Source organism: Bombyx mori, chromosome 27 (genome assembly GCF_030269925.1).
Source record: "Bombyx mori chromosome 27, ASM3026992v2".
NCBI lineage: Eukaryota > Metazoa > Arthropoda > Insecta > Lepidoptera > Bombycidae > Bombyx > Bombyx mori.
In genome coordinates, this window is record NC_085133.1 from 8,152,652 (window position 1) to 8,172,550 (window position 19,899).

At 41.1% G+C, this 19,899-nt stretch overlaps 1 protein-coding gene across 31 annotated transcripts in view; it reads right to left on the reverse strand.

Annotated features, from left to right (window-relative positions):
- Nucleotides 1-13,083, reverse strand: part of LOC101742581 (calcium-dependent secretion activator) — a 66,814-nt gene extending 53,731 nt beyond the window's left edge. For 25 of the 31 annotated variants that reach the window (XM_062676624.1, XM_062676616.1, XM_062676621.1 and 22 more), the window contains exon 1: nucleotides 12,777-13,075. The gene's annotated coding sequence lies outside the window, so the exon portion shown is untranslated. Of the gene's footprint in view, nucleotides 1-12,776 lie in introns of all 31 variants that reach the window. The other 6 variants (XM_062676617.1, XM_062676622.1, XM_062676618.1 and 3 more) reach the window with 1 other exon arrangement.
- Nucleotides 13,084-19,899: the final 6,816 nt, after the last annotated feature.

Below are 19,899 nucleotides of genomic sequence, written 5' to 3' on the forward strand. Positions count from 1 at the left end.
TCTCTCAATAAATTATCGAAGCCGGGAAAAGGAAAAACATAAAGTCCTTTGTTTATTAAGGACGGGATTATTGTGAAGGAAGAATGAAAAACAAAAGGGACCCGAAGCGGTGAATCTTTTAGTTTAGGCACACGTTTTGTTATTTCGTTACGAATCTTACAATAACACGTTCTATTCTCGAAGGTACTAAAGGGGGTGGATTTCGAAACGAAGGCATGTGACGGATCTATGTACTCCTAATCCGATAATAATAGCTCACGTTCTAAATAAAAAAATATGCGTCTCGGGACGTCCGACAGAAGTAATAACATTAAGTAAATCTAAGTTAAACTATTTAGTATTGAATTTATTTAACTTGAGAAAAGCTTAGGTTATTACTTAAAATTTCTGTAATTTAATACATAATGTCAGGAAAATCGTATTATAGATTTAAAAAGATATAAATAGTTAGAAGTTACAAACGTTCGCAGTACCGCTGCCGTATATGTGAGAGAAAGAGAAGCCAGATAGACTGGCGCCATAACGCGTTACGTAACGAATCGGTTCACCATGAGAGGTTACCAATTCAAAACGTTTTAGCAATGATTTTTTATGACACGCAATGTACGCAGCATACCCGCGGTATTTACTCACTGAATGACTTTGCATTACATTGCCGTTTCCCAAAAACTAAATTCACGAAAATTTATTCATGATTAGCCACTTTTGTTACCGTTTCGGATTCTGTTCTACAATTTAGGTTTACATCATGAACTTTTCGTAAGCGCACTGTGTGTTGTCTCGAATGAGCTTACAAGATTGTGTAGTAATTAAAAAAGAGTGACAGCTCCGAGAGTCCGTTGTTTTATCACGTTCTTTTTTTTCTTTTTTTTATTGCTTAGATATGTGGACGAGCACACAGCCCACATCTCAGTATAGTTACAACGGCTGCCCCACCCTTCAAACCGAAACGCATGACTGCTTCACGGCAGAAATAGGCAGGGCGGTGGTACCTACCTGTGCGGACTCACAAAATGTCCTACCACCAGTAATTATGCAAATTATAATTTTGCGGTTTATTTTTTATTGCACGATATCATTTCTTCACAAAGCATTTTAAATTTTCATGAGAAAAATGTAAGACCATATATAACACCGCACACATGCATATACAAACTAACGTACTAATTTCCAACGGACAAAAGTTTCTAGCGTTCTTATTAAAGAATCTTCCACCCTTAATTTACTTTTTGATACTTCGCTGTCACTAAACGAGTTTGCCCTACTTCGTCCGGAGGGCGAAACTCTTAACGAAACAACACAAGACGTCCTTGTTTCGTGTACCAAAAGAAAATCTCTTGATCTCACAAAAGGGTTCCTTAAGGTCCAGGTAAAACATAAACAACTTTACCCACTAGCTTATTCGTTGTTATTTTTTTTAATTCGTACATCACGAATATTAACTGTGTATCTATTTATTTATGGTGGTAGTCTGTACCATGCGGTCGATGCCACCCATGATTGAAAACAGTGGAAGAACGTCACATATGGTCGCGATCCTCAGCAGTGAGGAAACGATATAGAAGAAAAGAAGAGAGATTTATTATCTAGTCGTTACCGGTACTGACGTAGTTCAATAATTTAATGACAATAATAAAAAAAAACGCGAAATTAAAACGGTAAAAGAAATTTTTATTGTGCTTAAGAATCGAAAAAACTCTATTGACAGTGTTATTGTTATTGCGTATATTACTAAGTTCTGCAGCAAATAATGTTTAACAGGTTACGGACCCAGATTTTTTAGCGATCTTTGCCAAAAGTAATTAAATGCATATGGATAAAGATTTACTCAAATAAGCTATTCCTACTTTTAGTTTTTGAAGTGAAAACTTTAGAATCGTTGTGATTTCAAACCGGATGCAACGGAAAAAACGACAGGTAAGAGACACAAATACAAAAATGTGTAGGATGAAGCCAGCAAAGAATGAGACAGAAATATACATACTATTTAATACAGCGCCATCTGTGAGATTTTTTAATACTAACGTGTGTATATAAGCTCTTGTAGTGAATTTTAATTTAGGATTATACGTGAAATTAAAATATCAATTCACAGAGGGCGCTACCTTACAATTGTTTACTAATGACAAAATTTTACATATACTTAAGACGTTTAGGATAATTGTATTTTAATTTTGGAAGGTTCACTTCTACCACGTGTGAATTGCACACATTTTGTTTTTTTTGATTATGCAATTATATTGTCGAATAGTACCCCTTCAATATGTTATAGCTACTAGCCTAGATTAGCCATGGTGGTCCGCGTTTCTTACATATTCAATAGAAAACTTGCGGTCAGGGGTATTCTAGGCAGGCGAATTACACGGCGGTTCCAAGGGACCGCTAATTTTATTTTGGCAAAGTAATAGTATCCACCCACAGGGACCGCTCCGGTCCTTAACCTGTTAACTAAACAAAACTACATGGTAGTAATCAAAAAAGGGTCTTCAGAATACATACGTAGGGTATAATTTTAATTAATGTGGAGGGGTTCATGGCTTACCTACTGTTAGTGCCTAGTTTACATCAGACCACTGGCTTACCGCCTAAAACTTTTCGCATTCCATTTGAAGATGCACATGAAAACACCGAGAGGGAAGGTCATCTGATTGATTGGAACGTGGTAAATATTAACGACATAAATATTCGCTGGCGAACAGTGCGATGGTTAAATGGAAAGGTTGGGATCATCTCAAACAATTCCTCAGAAAACTTCTCATTAAAAATACGATACAAAACCCAGAGGAGTTCATCAACAGTTCGTTTTCAGAGATCATTTTTGCCACGCACAATTCGGCTTTGGAATGAGCTCCCCTTCACGGTGTTTCCTGAGCGCTATGACATGTCCTTCTTCAAACGAGGCTTGTGGAGAGTATTAAGCGGCAGGCAGCGGCTTGGCTCTGCCCATTGGCATTGCTGGCGACCGTGAGCGACTGACCGATGCTTCTCCGGTCCGTGAGTAGTTGGAATAGCCCCGTAGGCTACCAGCGACAAGATAGGGAAAAAAACAAAAGACACTTCGCAACAGCTCAGTCAAGTTTCTCCAGTTGATTACAAGGATACCGATTTTCACGAATAACAATAAAATTAATCTACATCAAATTTAGAACAGAGTTAATCTACATCTACAATCAAATGAGAAATTAAAGTTAAAAGTAAAAAGCTTTTGTTTTTCTAACCTTAAAATACGATAACGAAAACTAAAATTAGCATATTTCTTTTTTGTATAATGATGAGTCATGAGCATCGCTTATGTACCCCCCAATAATGTCCAGCCAAGCTGCTTACTTAAATCATATAAAATTATGCTTTTAAAAAGTGAGTTTTTTTGTTTTTGTTTTATAATATTGGTCACATAAACTATATTAGTACACATAAATAATAAAAGTCATGTCGAAGGAAGCCGTTGCGTGTTTCAGTGAAAAAAAAAAAAATGTTCGTGACTGCATTGCGTGCTCAAGTTGTATCTACAATCAATACATTTTATGAATGTCAACTTTTTCATTTTAATTTCTATTCGCCGGTTTATTTATTTGTATTTTTTGTTTTATTCCTGAGATGGGTGGACGAGCTCACAGCCCATCTGGTGTTAAGTGGTTACTGGAGCCCATAGATATCTTCAACGTAAATGCCGCCACCCACCTTGAGATATGAGTTCTAAGTTTTCAGTATAGTTACAACGGTTGCCCCACCCTTCAAACCGAAACTCATTAGTGCTTCACGACAGAAATAGGCAAGGTGGTAAGTGGTAGGTGGTGCCTACCCGTGCGGATTCACAAGAGGTCCTACCACCAGTTTTTTTAATTAAACAGTTTAATTTAAATAGCTAACCAATAACATAGTGCAGCTTAGCTTGCGTTGAACATTTCGTTTACCTACATGATTATTTATAACTAACTCCCCTACCCTAGCCGGGTTCTGATCCCGGACGGACATCGGACGTCGGGTGAGAGAGTGCAAGGAGAGTCATTTAGTGGGTAGGATTTTAGGAGTCCGCGGTAGGCTCTCAACATCTGCCAACCGTTAAGACCAACACGTACCGCGCGCTCCCAAGGCATGGAAATCTTCCAAGAGATTGTTTGGGCGACGTCGACTATTTACCATTCGGTCTACAGGATCGGGTATGTAATTCTCAGCGGCCACAACAAGAGGGTTCTCATGTCGTGTCGCCTTCTCAGTGGCGCAAAACTATTAATAACAAAGAGCCCAACAACTTTGAATTGTTTTCAGACTTGTTGTCTATTTCGATAAAGCGGCACGACACGAGAGCCCTCTCATCGCGGCCGCTGGTAACTACATTCCCGATTCTGCGGACCGAATGGTAAACAGTCAACGTCATCCAAAACACGTCATTTCGGATCTTCCCGATCCACTAACGGTGCTTTTAGGTACCCCAAGCACCGGTCATCGTTCTCATCGAGCCCCTCGGCTGCGACGAAGGGTTCGGTGTGTAAATTAACCCAAAGACACAGCCCACCGAGTTTCTCGCCGGATATTCTCAGTGGGTCGCGTTTCCGATCCCGCGGTAGATTCTGCGAAGCACGGCTCTTGCTAGGGTTCGTGTTAGCAACGTCGTCAGGTTTGAGCCCCGTGAGCTCACCTACTCGCGTGGTGACGCTGATATGGTCTCTCAAGACCATCAGCTTAGGTAGGAAAAAAAATGTTTTCGGAATTCCAATCTTATTCGAAAAAGCAGCAAACGCAATAGTGCGGACGATCTAATCGAATGGGTTCTCCGAATACAAAAAGGAGCATGTGATGTCAGCTAATTGAACCATACACATGCGTACATACATATGCGCTGGTTCGCGTAGTCGGAGCTTTTTTTTTTAAAACAACTTATTTTCTTTGCAATAAAGGTAAAATTTAATAACATTCGCCGCAATGAAGTTAACATTTGCTGCAGTTATAAGGTTGCAAATTTTGTCGTATTCATTGTTTATATTGTTCTGGCGGTTTTTAACGGAATGAATGGCCTAGCCGTAATTTAGTTTTATAAATTCAGAGCTATCCTCGAAGAATTGAAAGAATTAATAAATTAATTTTTGTATCAATTTATAAACTACAACTTCTTTAGAATCCTTTTAAAAATATTAATGGGATCTACAGTCAGTAGAGTATATACCTAGCCATGTTGCAGCTTGAATACCGGTTGTGGGAAATCCTATTTATACATAAAAGTTTATGGACTGATTTCGACAATTTTTTCCGTAAATCTTCAGATCAGCCTTGTTTAGCTAACTAAAATAAACAATAAATAAACACGTAATTGTAGATAGATAATAATAATATAATTACATCTACTAGATACCCAAATCTAATTTATTATAATGGCACAGAATTAAATTGTCTTTGATGAAAAAACGACATCTCAATACCGGACTATAACTAATCTCCCGTAACTATGGAACAATCAATTATATTGTAATGACGTGCTTCACTACGATGCTTGATTTATCATCGGCCAAAGCCCACATCGATTACCCAATTAGTGGCAATTTAGACCGTAATGCGTTTGTAATATGAAACAGTTACGGAAACACTTAACGACTTATTATGATTTGGCAGTTTTCACAAAGTCCCCGTTCGTTTTGTTCCATGTTTTTGTATTTGATAAGAACGATACTTGGTAAGAACGCGCCTCTCACAGATTAGTTGGGGAATTAAATAATTAGCATTTTTTTTTTTTTTTTTTATTGCTTAGATGGATGGACGAGCTCACAGCCCACCTGGTGTTAAGTGGTTACTGGAGCCCATAGACATCTACAACGTAAATGCGCCACCCACCTTGAGATATAAGTTCTAAGATCTCAGTATAGTTACAACGGCTGCCCTACCCTTCAGACCGAAACGCATTACTGCTTCACGGCAGAAATAGGCAGGGCGGTGGTACCTACCCGTGCGGACTCCCAAGAGGTCCTACTACCAGTAAGAAGTATTGCATAACAAGTATTCTCTGGACGTTTTTGCTGGCACTGTTGACAGTTTTAGACGAGAAGTCTACAACCTTGTTCAATGAGCTTTTTCAATTAAGTAATAGCGTATTTGGTAGTAAATGTGTAATAATGTAAGGTCATCATGTAATTGTTATAAATAGTTTTTTTTTTTTTTATACAACGAACCGCTTTTTTTTCAATGCATGCAGTCGGTACCTGTAATTGTGTTAGCATTTAGTGTGAGATCAATGTATATGATACCTGTAATGTTCTGTGCTGATGTGATGGGTACCCAATAAATAAATAAATAAAAAATATATTTATGTTATGGGAATCATTCGGATGAATTTTGGGCTAATCTTTTTTTCTAAGCAACATAGGAATTACCAATGGGGCCGTAGTCCCATGCGCTGCTCCGACCAAATTAAGGCGATACTGGACTCGCAGAGGACAAGAAAGAATGGAGGAGCATAGCCCGAAAAAATGTACTCCGCAAAGGTCACGACCCTCAGCCTTGAGGACGCGATGCGGGAGGAGAACACCCGGCTTATTATTGGTATCTAAATTGTTTCTTTTCCCGAAATGTTTCGATTCCCATTTAATATCTGTATCTATGTTATGATAATGAATATTATATGATTATGAATTTTAATACTGGTGGTAGGATATCTTGTGAGTCCGTGTGGGTAGGCACCACCACCCTGCCTATTTCTGCCGTGAAGCAGTAATGCGTTTCGGTTTGAAGGGTAGGGCAGCCGTTGTAACTACACTTGAGACCTTAGAACTTATATCTCAAGATGGCGCATTTACGTTGTAGATGTCTATGGGCTCCAGTAACCACTTAACACCAGGTGGGCTGTGAGCTCGTCCACGCATCTAAGCAATAAAAAGATAAAATATGACTCATATGTCTGTATAAGTATCGGTGTTCGAGGTCTGGTTGAACATATTCTTGTTTTTGTGTTTCCGACATCCACGGCACATTGGGAAACTATAGCGCATATCAATTTATTTTGCCATTTTAATTATTAGTAGAAACAGCAACCTAATTAGCCTAATAATTTAGATGTTTTTGGCATTTAAGGTTTGTTTTTTTTTGTTTTAAGGTCAGCTAAAGTTGGCCCTGGAGTGAAGGTAACCTCAATAAATCTTGGACTTAAAAAGCCCTTTCTTTATATCAAGCATCAAATAATTTTCCGTTAGTTTATAATTTATTCTCCCAAAAATCAACACGTTATCGCCGGAATACCTAAACACTAAATACAAGATAGCGTTATAACTAGCAATTTTTACAACGAACGCTTTCGTTATTTTAGGCAGAATAGCCCCTAATTACGAGCAGTTAAGGTCCAATTGCCGTTAAATCGAATTGAAGTGGACATTTGGGTCAGTAATTTGATTCTGTTGGGGCGAGCAGATAATTAGCCTTACTCAGATTGGAAATGTGAAGGTTTATATCTTTGTTACTCATCGACTGAAAGGATTTATAAATATAGTTCATAGCTACCATTAACACATCAAATACGATAGCTTATTTGGTGTTTATTGGTTCTCCTTTCCATTGACTTACAAATCTATTGGAATGTAAATAAAGCAGCTACAAGCAACACTTGATGCCGGGCCGGAGATATGCAACGTGTCTCGTTATGTCTAAATTAAAAAAAAATAACTATACGACGTAACTGCGGGGCACGTCTGATAAACAGCAAATGTTTTTTTTATGACGTAGTTGAACAGAAAGACTGTAGCAAGAGTTTCTTTTTTATAAATTATATTTTTCGTAATAACATTTTATTAAAACAAACAAACTTTTTACATTTTTCTTCTGTGTTATGAGTCGTTGACACAGACAAGACTGAAACACAATTAGATTTCAAACTCCTAACGAAGGCGAATGGTTAGGAGCTCAATTTATAATTCTGCGACAGCTGTTATGTGACCAATTGGGATTATCGCTATGATACAACCTTTGGGGAAAGCTCTCAGTGCTAGGTAGTGACTCGTCTTTACCCCTAGCTTTGCTGAATCCATAAGTGAAGGTCACTTTAAGGTGGGCCATAGGTTCGTCTGATGAAAATAAATAAAACTTCGAATTTAGGTCTTAATGTAAGTAACGGTGCTTATGTTCTGTTGTCCATGATTTCCGGTAATCATGTGGCGGTAGCCATCACAGAACACACAAGATATTTGACAGATGCCTGAATCTCGCTTACGACATTTTCAAGATAAGGTTGCATATATACAATTACCGAACAATAACATTCGGACCGTCGGTCTACCGAGCAAATATCATCCGCTCGGTGGAAGATCTTCCCTTTGTCGTATAACTACAATCATAAGCTGGCCATATTGGCCGTGAACCCATCCAATAATCTAACGCGGTTCATGAATATGGCAAAACATTTCTCCAAAATGATACAAATTATAATATATAGGAACGAACGGTGCGGTGCGATAAACTAGGTAGTGATGCGGAGGCCCCATAGTTTTGTAAGCGTGATCATTGTTCCAAAAAGAAAAGAAAAAACAATGAATCATCGTGACGTCACAATTATGTTCCGGTGTTACAAAAATCAAAGAGTTTTATAACAAGTAGAGGTTGCCCAAACTACATAATTAAATTTACTACAAGAGCTGGAGGACATCAAAAAATTGTTTTTTCAAAAACCAAATACTTTTCGGGAATTCCCCCAATAATAGTCAAAGATAGCTTCACTTTTAAATGTTGTCACGTGAATGGAATGTTACAAGACTAAAAATAAATTATACCAAATATTGATTATATGTTTTGACGAAGAATCTTAATAACCAAACGATTACATCCAAAACTATGTTCCGATTAAAAAATGCGTCGCGGGCCCAGTGCAGTTTGCGGGCCACCTTGGTACATGAATTATAAATCTCAGTTTTATAGTACAACGGCTGCCCCATCCTATACCAAAATTCTTCATGACAGTTCCGTGCGGGCTTATAAGACGCCCTACAATCGTTCATCAAATTATAAAAGATATTAATACGTGAAGCAAAAACTTTGTACCTATCCCTTTTTAAGAAAATTGCGCGAACGGAGGAGTATGAAATTTTCCACACTTATAGAAAATATAGAGAAGAAGTGCACAATGTTAATATTTTTTTAAAATAATGCATAAAAGATACATTAAATCAATAAAGAAAACATTACACACACTACATACCATGTAGGTATTTGACGCACACACGCATGCATATTATTTATTGTCAAACTTTTGTTCTTGACGTCTGTTGTCAAATTGAGAATAGAATATGGTTTGTCTTTGTTAATATTTCTTATAGTGTAGTCTTGGCGAGATTCGTGAATATAGAAGTATAAAATACAATCAAAATAGTGTACAAACTTTCAATTCCAATTAATTATAGTCGAATTTCGACTACTGCGGGACCTCTAGTAAAAGATAAAAGAGTGAACCACACAATTCATAGAGCCGTTGATTACCGACACGTCATTACATTAATGATGATAGTCCGCGTACAGTAATGTTTTATCACGGTATTTTGCATTGCACACAATTCAGGGTCAGCGTGCAGGTGACGTCATCTCAAGGGAGCACGGGGCGAGCCTGTCAGTTGACATCGGACCACATCTGATTGTTGTACATTCGTCCGCGACCACGAAAACTGTGCAGTAATCGAAAACTCGTAAACAATATAATGTCAATAAAAAAGCCGTAAAAGCAGTTTGAACTAAATTGTTTCTAAGCGTATTATGTATATTTGGTTTATGCAGTCCAATTAAAAATGGCTTCACTTTTAATACGTTTATTGGTTGAATAATAAAAGTAACCCATAGACACAGCATATTGAATTTCTCGCCGGATCTTTTCAGTGGGTTGCGATTCCGCTCTCGCTAGGGCGTTCTCTCAAGTTAAGCCCGTGGGCTCACCTACCCGTCCGGGCGTAGCTGAAATAGCCTCTTACGCTACCAGTGAATAGGTGGGTTAAACAAACAAACAAATGTAAGCCGATTGTAGAATGTGGGTGTCCGTGGTTTCTACGTATCTCAGATAATAATTTACATTTATCTAAGAATACGACTTTATTGTTTAATGAATTTTAAATATTCGTTTGAAAAAAAAATCAAGAAACATTTTCTATCGTAAACCTTGAACTCCGGGCGGAAGTAGGTTGATCGTATCTATCGGTACGGGCGTATAGATGGGATAAACTCAGTGTACAAGAAACTCAACATCGTTGGAACCTCTGGGTCTACAGAGGGACTCCAGTTCTCTCTGTATTTTGTACCATATGTTCTACGGGAAGTGCTCTGTAAATTGTTTGAGATGATCCCACAATCTCGTTTTTACCATCGCACCGCCCACCATCTGAGCACGTTCATTTATGTATACCTAGAACCTAGAACCTAGAATCTAGAACCACTACATTCATCTATAGTGCGTTATCCGAGATCTTCTCTGTCACGCATCATTCAGCTTTGGTTTACGGAGATTACTTAACGGTAGAAGTCGTCGTGGCCTTAAGGATAAGACGTCCGGTGCATTCGTTGTTGCGATGCACCGGTGTTCGAATCCCGCGGTCGGGGTACCAATTTTTCGAATGAAATATGTACTTAACAAATGTTCACGATTGACTTCCACGGTGAAGGAATAACATCGTGTAATAAAAATCAAACCCGCAAAATTATAATTTGCGTAACCACTGGTGGAAGGACCTATTGTGAGTCCGCACGGGTAGGTACCACCGCCCTGCCTATTTCTGCCGTGAAGCAGTAATGCGTTTCGGTTTGAGGGGTGGGGTAGCCGTTGTAACTATACTGAGACCTTAGAACTGATATCTCAAGGTGGGTGGCGCATTTACGTTGTAGATGTCTATGGGCTCCAGTAACCACTTAACACCAGGTGGGCTGTGAGCTCGTCCACCCATCTAAGCAATAAAAAAAAAAAAAAGACTTCAACTTACCTCTGCCCCTGGCATTGTTGATGTCCGTGAGCGACGGTAACCACCCACCATCAGGTGGTAAGATCGTCAACAAGGCTAATAAAAAAATAAACCTCCAATAATTTGGTTGCCTCCTGCGCAACAACTAAAAGAATCAGTAAACTGGAATATGTTTATATTTTCTGTTCCATAATACGCTTTTAAAATGACTAGAGGTCCCGCAGTAGTCGAAATTCGACTATAATTAATTGGAATTGTAAGTTTGTACACTATTATGATTGTATTTTATACTTCTATAACCACAAATTTCGTCACGACTACATTATAAAAAATATTAACAAAGGCAAACAATATTTAATCTATTTTCAATTTGACAACAGACGTCAAGAACAAAAGTTTGACAATGAATAGTATGCGTCAAATACATGGTATGTAGTGTGTGTAATGTTTTCTTTATTGATTTAATGTATCTTTTATGCATTATTTAAAAAAAAAAATGCATTGTGCACTTCTTCTCTATATTCTCTATAAGTGTGGAAAATTTCATACTCCTCCGTCAGCGCAATTTTCGTAAAAAGGGATACAAAGTTTTTGCTTCACGTATTAATATATAGATTCTCTCTTCATTTATCTTCTGTGTTTCAAATGTATATCTACCCTATTTCCTCGGTGGTAATTTGACTTTCAAATTAGGCATTGTAGCGCATTTCGTGTAGGGCATGAAATTGCCTTTTTATTGCCATTGTAGGCGGTCTTATAGTATACGTTCTGGTAAATGATCACCGTCAATCATGAGCATCGGCGATTCTAGAGACACAGCCAAGCCGCTGTCTATCTACCAGTGGGTTCGCGATGCTTGAAAGGGCTCGACGAGTAAATTAACCCTCAGACACAGCCCACTGAGTTTCTCGCCGGATCTTCTCAGTGGGTCGCGTTTCAGATCCGGTGGTAGATTCTGCGAAGTACGGCTCTTGCTAGGGTTAGCAACGCCGTCAGGTTTGAGCCCCGTGAGCTCACCTACTATTTAAGATTACGCGGAAATAGCCTCTCAAGGCTATCAGCTTAGATAGGAAAAAAAAGATGCTTGAACTGAAAGACTTAAAAAAATACCTTCAATTCTACAATCAATTCAATTCGACAATTAAAACTGCTGCCACCACGGCTTAATCTAGTGATTGATTATATTTTCTAGGATATTTCGGATAGTCCATAGAAAAAAGGAAAACTGTGTAAGCATTCGAAAAATTCAGAATTCATTTAATATGCTTGATAAAAACCGAAAATGAACACGCAAGTGTTGTAGTTTTAATTGTGTTTACGACTAACGAAAACTAAAGACAATTTAATCAAAATAATAATGTTATATTCCTGAAAAATGTAAATACATTATAACTGAAAAAAAAACACATCAAACAGTCTCGTATTGACGCTACGAACGCTTACATGAAAGCCTAGAAATATTAATTAGCGAGGAGCAATAAATTAAAAATTCTCTTTCGTCAATCGTTTCACCTTTAAGTATAACGGCTTCATTAAATATTGACGCGGGTACGGAAATATGACGTAAATACACAATTTATAATACTGCATGGTTACACACAATGATCCATTTAGCTTTTCGTTTTACATGATTGCAGAAGTTATCGCTGTTAACGGGAAATTAATTGCTTTTATCTATTCAATATCCATGCGACAGCATTGCACATACACTTATATGTATTATTCTATGTATATTAGATTACATAAAGTCTACAGAGTGTTATATCTATAAATATCCTCGTTGAACATAAAAATAGACGGAATCCAATTTGTCTTTAAGTATTTACGAGTATTAATACTTATTTGAAGTTTAAAAAAGTATGTACTCACCCGAATCGACGGAAATGATGTTTTGTAACCAATTAAGTTTTTAAAATCCTTTAAACGCGTGCATAATTTTTTTAGATTTTTATATTTTAAAAAATCCTGCTAATATTTACTGTATTAGTAACGGATCCGTTCGTTTTTCACGATAGCACTGCCGCTCTGAGGGAAACGTCAGTTTTCAGTTTTGTCGCATTTATTTTGAGCATGCGCGTCGCAAGATGGCCGTCGACCGGTCGATAGCGGCCTCCTGATAATGCTATCACGAAGGCTGCGCCACCATGCCGGTATTGTGGCAACGGGGTAATGTATAAAAACGAGGTCATCACATTTGTATCGATGCGTACTTCCTTGCCGCTGGGATGCCAGTCGAGAAAATAATTTGAAATTTACGACATTGCATATAATCTGTGGCGTGTTTCGCGCCAAAAAGTTACCGATGCTCTATATTTGCTGAAGTTTCTCTGATTTAATTTTCCCTCAGTTTTATCTGTTGTTTATGAAGTGAGAATTACTTTAGGAACATTGTGATTTGAAATCCGATGAAACGGAAATGACTCTTGGAAACTCGAAAAACGTACAGCCTTGACCCAGTCGGTTCATGTAGAACATTAAGCAAGGAAATTAGAATGTCAAAAAATATTCTAAACCGTTTTCCTTTTGATAAATCTATAAAATTTAAATGAAAGAACAATTTGGATTCAGTTGTTAGTTTTTTGCCCTTCCCTTTTTTTCACTAATAGTAGAAGACGACCTACCGGTAAAATACGTGAACGTTATTAATCATAGGCAGAGGCATAGCCTAGAAATTGCCTATAAAATTATGTAATTGTCAAATTTCCCGCTAACCAAAGTCTATGGTTGGTCTATGTAACTAATGTTGTCATCGACTCGAGAAATTCCTTAGTCTTCATAATTTTAAAGTCGCTTGACAAACGGATTATATATTATGTCGCGTGTGTCCATTGTGTAATTGATACGCATTGCTCTTATGTTTTTTTTTCCATACACTCTTCGAGCACCAATAGTAATGAGTTTATCATGATGCTCTGTACACGCGCTTCCTGGATGACTGGCAAAGAATGACTTGGCATTAATTTCACTAATGTACTTACTTTGACCGATTCGATGGCACAGGAGTTAGTTCCTCCTCGTTGTGCGAGGATCGATTGATTCAATTCCGGGCAAACGTTATAGTGTTGAACAGGCTTAATGGATCTTTGTCTGGGTGTTCAATATCTATACGTACATACATAATTATCTTTTTTTTTTCATACCTATGCTGGTAGCCTTGAGAGGCTATTTCAGCTTCGCCTTAACGTGTGGGTGAGCTCACGGGGCTCAAACCGGAGGTCTTGCGTGAAGTGCAAGCGACTGGTTCAGCGAGGACGGTGACCGGTGTTTGAGGTACCCAAAAGCACCGTTAACCCTTTGACTGCCATGTAGGTCACCGGTGCCCTACGCGGCACACTGAAGTAATTGTGTCGATTTCTGTTATTAAGCCCCTGGATTGCCCAACTTAGCCTTATTTTGTTCCTTAATGTATGTTTCAGTCTTTCAGGTCTCTTAAAAATAAATTCATTTTCAGTATCATCGGATTCGTCTTTCCTGGGATCTACTAGATATACCGGCGCCTTCATCGGCGACATAATTACTTCAGTGCGCCGCGTAGGGCACCGGTGACCTACACGGCAGTCAACGTATCAATGGATCGGGAGGATCCGTAATGACGTGCTTAGGGCGACGTCGACTGTTTACCATTCGGTCCACAGGATCGGGTATGTAATTTCCGGCGGCCACTACAAGAGGGTTTTCGTGTCGTGCCGCCTTCTCGAAATGGCGCAATGATGCCGACTGTAAAAACTTACTGACTGAGTCAAGCTCCAGGTCATCATGGAGATCCACATTCCTTAGGAACTATAGTGCTCCAACGGCTATCACGCAAAAACGAGATTGAATTACTTAAAGGGGCTTCAAGTTGCGGGCCGCGTGTGCGAGCACTACACTTGCATAGGTCATGACGGGGCGTATGCAAGTTTTAGTGTCACCTTATTACGAAGGGACAATTTACTTCGCTTTATAATTATCGAAGGTATTATATATGTAGGCGTATATATCAGCAATCAGGTTCCCATTTTCCATGATTCATAGTATGGGAACTTAGATCATGTGCGAGTTGTCCTATTTATATATATAGGCAGCGGCTTGGCTCTGCTCCTGGCATTGCTGAAGTCCATAGGCAACGGTAACCACTTACCATCAGGTGAGCCGTATGCTCGTCTGCCTTCAAGAGCAAAAAAAAAATTATTTTTATTCTTTTGTTTGTCATCGAAAAGACGCTCTATACGTACAATTGGCTATTTTGGTACTATTATAATAACTAGAGGTTTTTTTTTTTTTTTTTTTTTTTTTTATTGCCTTTGTAGGCAGACGAGCATACGGCCCACCTGATGATAAGTGGTCACCGTCGCTCATGGACGTCAGCAATGCCAGGGGCAGAGCTAAGCCGCTGCCTACCATAAAGTACTCTCCGCAAGCCTCGTTTGAAGAAGGACATGTCATAGCGCTCGGAAAACACCGTGGAGGGGAGTTCATTCCAAAGCCGGATGGTACGTGGCAAAAAAGATCTTTGGAAACGCACTGTCGATGAACGCAGCGGTTCCAGATAATATGGATGAACTCTGCTCCGATGGCGGGAGGTGCGATGATAAAAAGGAGATGAGGGAATCATCTCGAATAATTCCTCAGAGCATTCCCCATGGACCATGCGGTATAAAACACAGAGAGAACCGAAGTCCCTCCGTAGACCCAAAGGTTCCAAGCGATCCGCGAGAGCAGGACTATCGACCATCCGAACAGCCCGTTTCTGTATGGAGTCAAATGGAAGTAGCTGGTATTTGGGAGCCCCGGCCCAGAGGTGAGAGCAGTACTCCACGCGAGGTCGGACCTGCGCCTTATAAAGCGCAAGTCTCTGTCCAGGCGTGAAATACCGCTTCGCTCTGTTGAGAACTCCCAACATTTTAGAGGCCAATTTGGCTTTACCTTCCAAATGACTCCGAAACTGGACATCGCTCGAAATATCGACCCCCAGAATCCCGATACTCGCGGAAAGCTGCAGGGATACTCCTTGGAATTCCGGCGCCATGACAAAAGGGTCCTTCTTCGCAGTGAACGCGCAAACCTGTGTCTTCAATGGGTTAAACTGAACTGAATTCAGTTCACCCCACTTGGAGACCCGCCCCAGAGAGTTCTCCACTTCAGACACAAGTTTTAATCGCCTCTCGTGTACAACGCTTCGAGAGAGACTCTGATGGCCGATATATCGCGCATCCCCCGTGCTATCATCCGCATAGCAATGCATGCCATCAATAGACAGCATGTCATTGATATGCAGTATGAAAAGCGTGGGGGAGAGCACCGAACCTTGTGGAACACCAGCGTTGATGGTCATGGTATCGGAGCAGCAGCCGTCGACGACAACTGTGATGCTCCGTCCATCCAAAAAGCTAGCGATCCACTTGCAGAGTCCCTCAGGGATCCCGTATGCTGGAAGCTTCGATAGAAGTGCCCTATGCCAGACCCTGTCGAAGGCCTTCGCGATATCAAGGCTCACAGCGAGAGCCTCGCCCTTGCTTTCCAAGGTTTCAGCCCATTTATGTGTGAGGTATACAAGAAGATCGCCAGCTGAGCGATCATGACGGAAACCGTACTGCCGGTCACTGATCAGCTGGCGATCCTCAAGATACTTAAGAAGTTGGATGTTTATGATTCGCTCCATCACCTTGGAAAGCAAGGAAGTTATCGCGATAGGTCTGTAATTCGAGGGGTCCGACCGGTCACCCTTTTTGGGGATAGGGTGGACATGAGCAGTCTTCCATGAAGACGGAACCCTGTTGGTATTGTACGAGAGGCGATATAGACGCGTTAGCGCGGGTGTCAACTCAGGGGCGCATGTTTTTAGAACCACTGCGGGGATGCAATCTGGCCCACTCGACTTATGGACATCAAGAAACCGAAGCTCCTGTCTGACCGCACGCTGTGTGATGCGAATCTCAGGCATGGAGCTGTCACACCGGGAGATGTTGGGCGGCGTGGCTCCTCCGTCATCCAAAGTCGAGTATGAGGCAAAGAGCTTGACCAGAAGGTCAGCCTTCTCCTTCGCACTATGAGCCAGACTGTCATTGGACTTACGCAGTGGTGGAAGGCTAGACCTGCAGAAGTTACCTTCTGCAGCCTTAGCCAGCGACCAGAAAGCACGGCTCCCAGAGGGATAGCTATTCAGTCGCTCGCCAATTCTGGCAACGTGCTCCGACTTCGCCTTGGCAATAGCCTTCTTATAGGACCTAGAGGCGGCGTTAAATTTCCGCCTTTTCTCCGAGATATCAGGATCCCGGCATCTCCTAGCAACATTAAATGCCACGTATGCAGACCGCTTGAGGCGTGCAGCATCCCTACTGGCTTTATTATACCAGGGTTTGCTGCGACCCCCAACGGGCACCTCAGAAGAAGGAATGAATAATTCCATTCCCTGAAGCACCACGTCTTTAAGTCGGTCCGCACAGACGTCAGGATCATCGGAGGAAAAGCAGAGCCGCCCCCATGGGTAGGATGCGTAAAATTCACGCATTCCATCCCAGTCTGCTGACCTGTACCGCCAAACTCTTCGAAACCCGGTCGTCGTTCGACGACTAGGACGAGAGAGTGGTATGGCAGCACGGATAAGGCAGTGATCAGACGATCCGAGTGGAGCGTCGACCACCACACTGTATCCAGCTGGGTGAGTGGTCAGCAGAAGGTCCAACAAAGAAGGCTCGTGCCCCTCAATGTCTGGGACACGGGTGGGCTGTGTCACCAGTTGAGAGAGGCCGTAGGACAAGGCGAAATCGTAGGCAGCCCGACCCGGGAGGTCAGTGGTTCTGGACCCCAACCACTCCTGGTGATGAGCGTTAAAGTCACCAAGGACCACCACCTCCGCAGATGGGTACTGCTCAAGCACGCGGTCAGTCCCCTCTTGTACATGCTCAAACAGAGCTGACCCCGCATCACTGCTGTGAGACCTGTACAGGCAAGCGTAGACTCGGGTACAGCCCCCATAGTCCACGCGTAGCCACAAGAGGGACAGGTCCCGTTGCTCGAGGCCCCGAAGCCGACGACAGCAGACATCTTCCCGGATAAACACGCACACCCCGGCTTTACGCAGGAAGGTGTGCTCCAATGCGTAGCCGGGGTATCCGAGGTACGACGTATCATCCGGGGCAGATATCTGCGTCTCAGTCAGGAAAAAGAGGGCAGGCTGCGCCGTCTCAAGGTGGTGATGTACGGCGTCAAGGTTACTGTGTAGGCCCCTGACATTGCTGAAATCCACATTAAACGTGGAATGGGGATCCGCCGAAAAAACTCTTTTTCCTTTGTCGACTTTCATGATAGATAATTTTAGTTGGAGAGTAAGGATTTGGAGAGGTAGGATGCTAGAGGTGAGATCAAGGCAATACCTGAATAAAGCGCAGGGCACAATGAACACTCGATCCGGGGGTGCGCGAGAAGCTGACGCAGGGCATGGAAGGGCCCCCAGTCCACCCTGCATACGATCGCCGGGATCCACTCCGGTCTCCGACTCCGGCACGACGACCGCATGACAGGATTTTACACCGGTTGGCGGGACAGCTTCCTGGGGCGGAGTTTAGTTGTGACACCCAGGTTCAGGTCCCCTACTGACCGGCGGGCGGCGGCAGGCACCGTTTCACTGGGTCTCCCTATACCCCCGTCAGCAACCCACGCCCCGCGGACTTGCGCGCACGTTTGCTCTGCATGTTCCAAGTATCACCAAGATTCACCCCCAACAAGGAGGAGGAAAGGAAAGGAATAGAACTGGCTCTCCAACCCACATGCCGGAACACAGCTAGGCTATTTGGCGGCAGACTCTAGTTGGAGGGTGGTCGCCAGCCAGTCGGACTAGGTCCTACCACCGATTGTGTTTTCGGCTCCCGTTTAGCACCACCCAGGGGTTACTTGTAGGGAATCGCGGGTTAAACCTACGGAAGCGGGAAGCATCAACCCCCAAAGTAGTCGAAATTCGACTATAATTAATTGGAATTGTAAGTTTGTACACTATTATGATTGTATTTTATACTTCTATAGTCACAAATAAAATATTAACAAAGACAAACAATATTTAATCTCAATTTGACAACAAACGTCAAGAACAAAAGTTTGACAATAAATAGTATGCATGCATGTGTGCGTCAAATACATGGTATGTAGTGTGTGTAATGTTTTCTTTATTGATTTAATGTAACTTTTATGCATTACTTTAAAAAAATATTAGCATTGTGCACTTCTTCTCTATATTCTCTATAAGTGTGGAAAATTTCATACTCCTCCGTCCGCGCAATTTTCGTAAAAAGGGATACAAAGTTTTTGCTTCACGTATTAATTATAATAATATATCTAGCAAACTCGCTGTACACGTATATACAAAATGAAACTGCCACTTTTATAAGTATGTGTGTTTTCTTATCTATCTATAGAATCATGAAAACTGATATTTTTTAAACACACAAACAATGGCACAGGAGTCTATCGTAATTTGGGTTCTGCCATTCACCTTTAGACGTGCGCTCTGGCATGGCTGCTTAGAAATAGGCAGGGCGGTTTTAACGCTTAACACCATGTGGGCAGTGAACTCGTGCTCCAATCTTAAAAATAATATCGCACATAAAGAGCTATAATTTCACTTATGAGATTCTTGTTAAAACTGAACTGAGTTTGAGAAAATCCATTTTTAATAGGCAGTTTTTTTTTGGTGTAGATGGGTGGACGACTTTTTTTTTAAATATTTCTTAGGTGGATGGACGAGCTCACAGCCTGGTGTTAAGTGGTTACTGGAGCCCATAGACATCTATAACGTAAATGCGCCACCCACCTTGAGATATAAGTTCTAAGGTCTCAAGTATAGTTACAACGGCTGCCCCACCCTTCAAGCCGAAACGCATTACTGCTTCACGCCAGGAATAGGCAGGGTGGTGGTACCTACCCGCGCGGACAATGCTTCTGAAAAATTACATAATTTGCATATAGCGATGTTATAGCACCGTATGTGCGATATGAAAATTACAGTGAAACACAGATG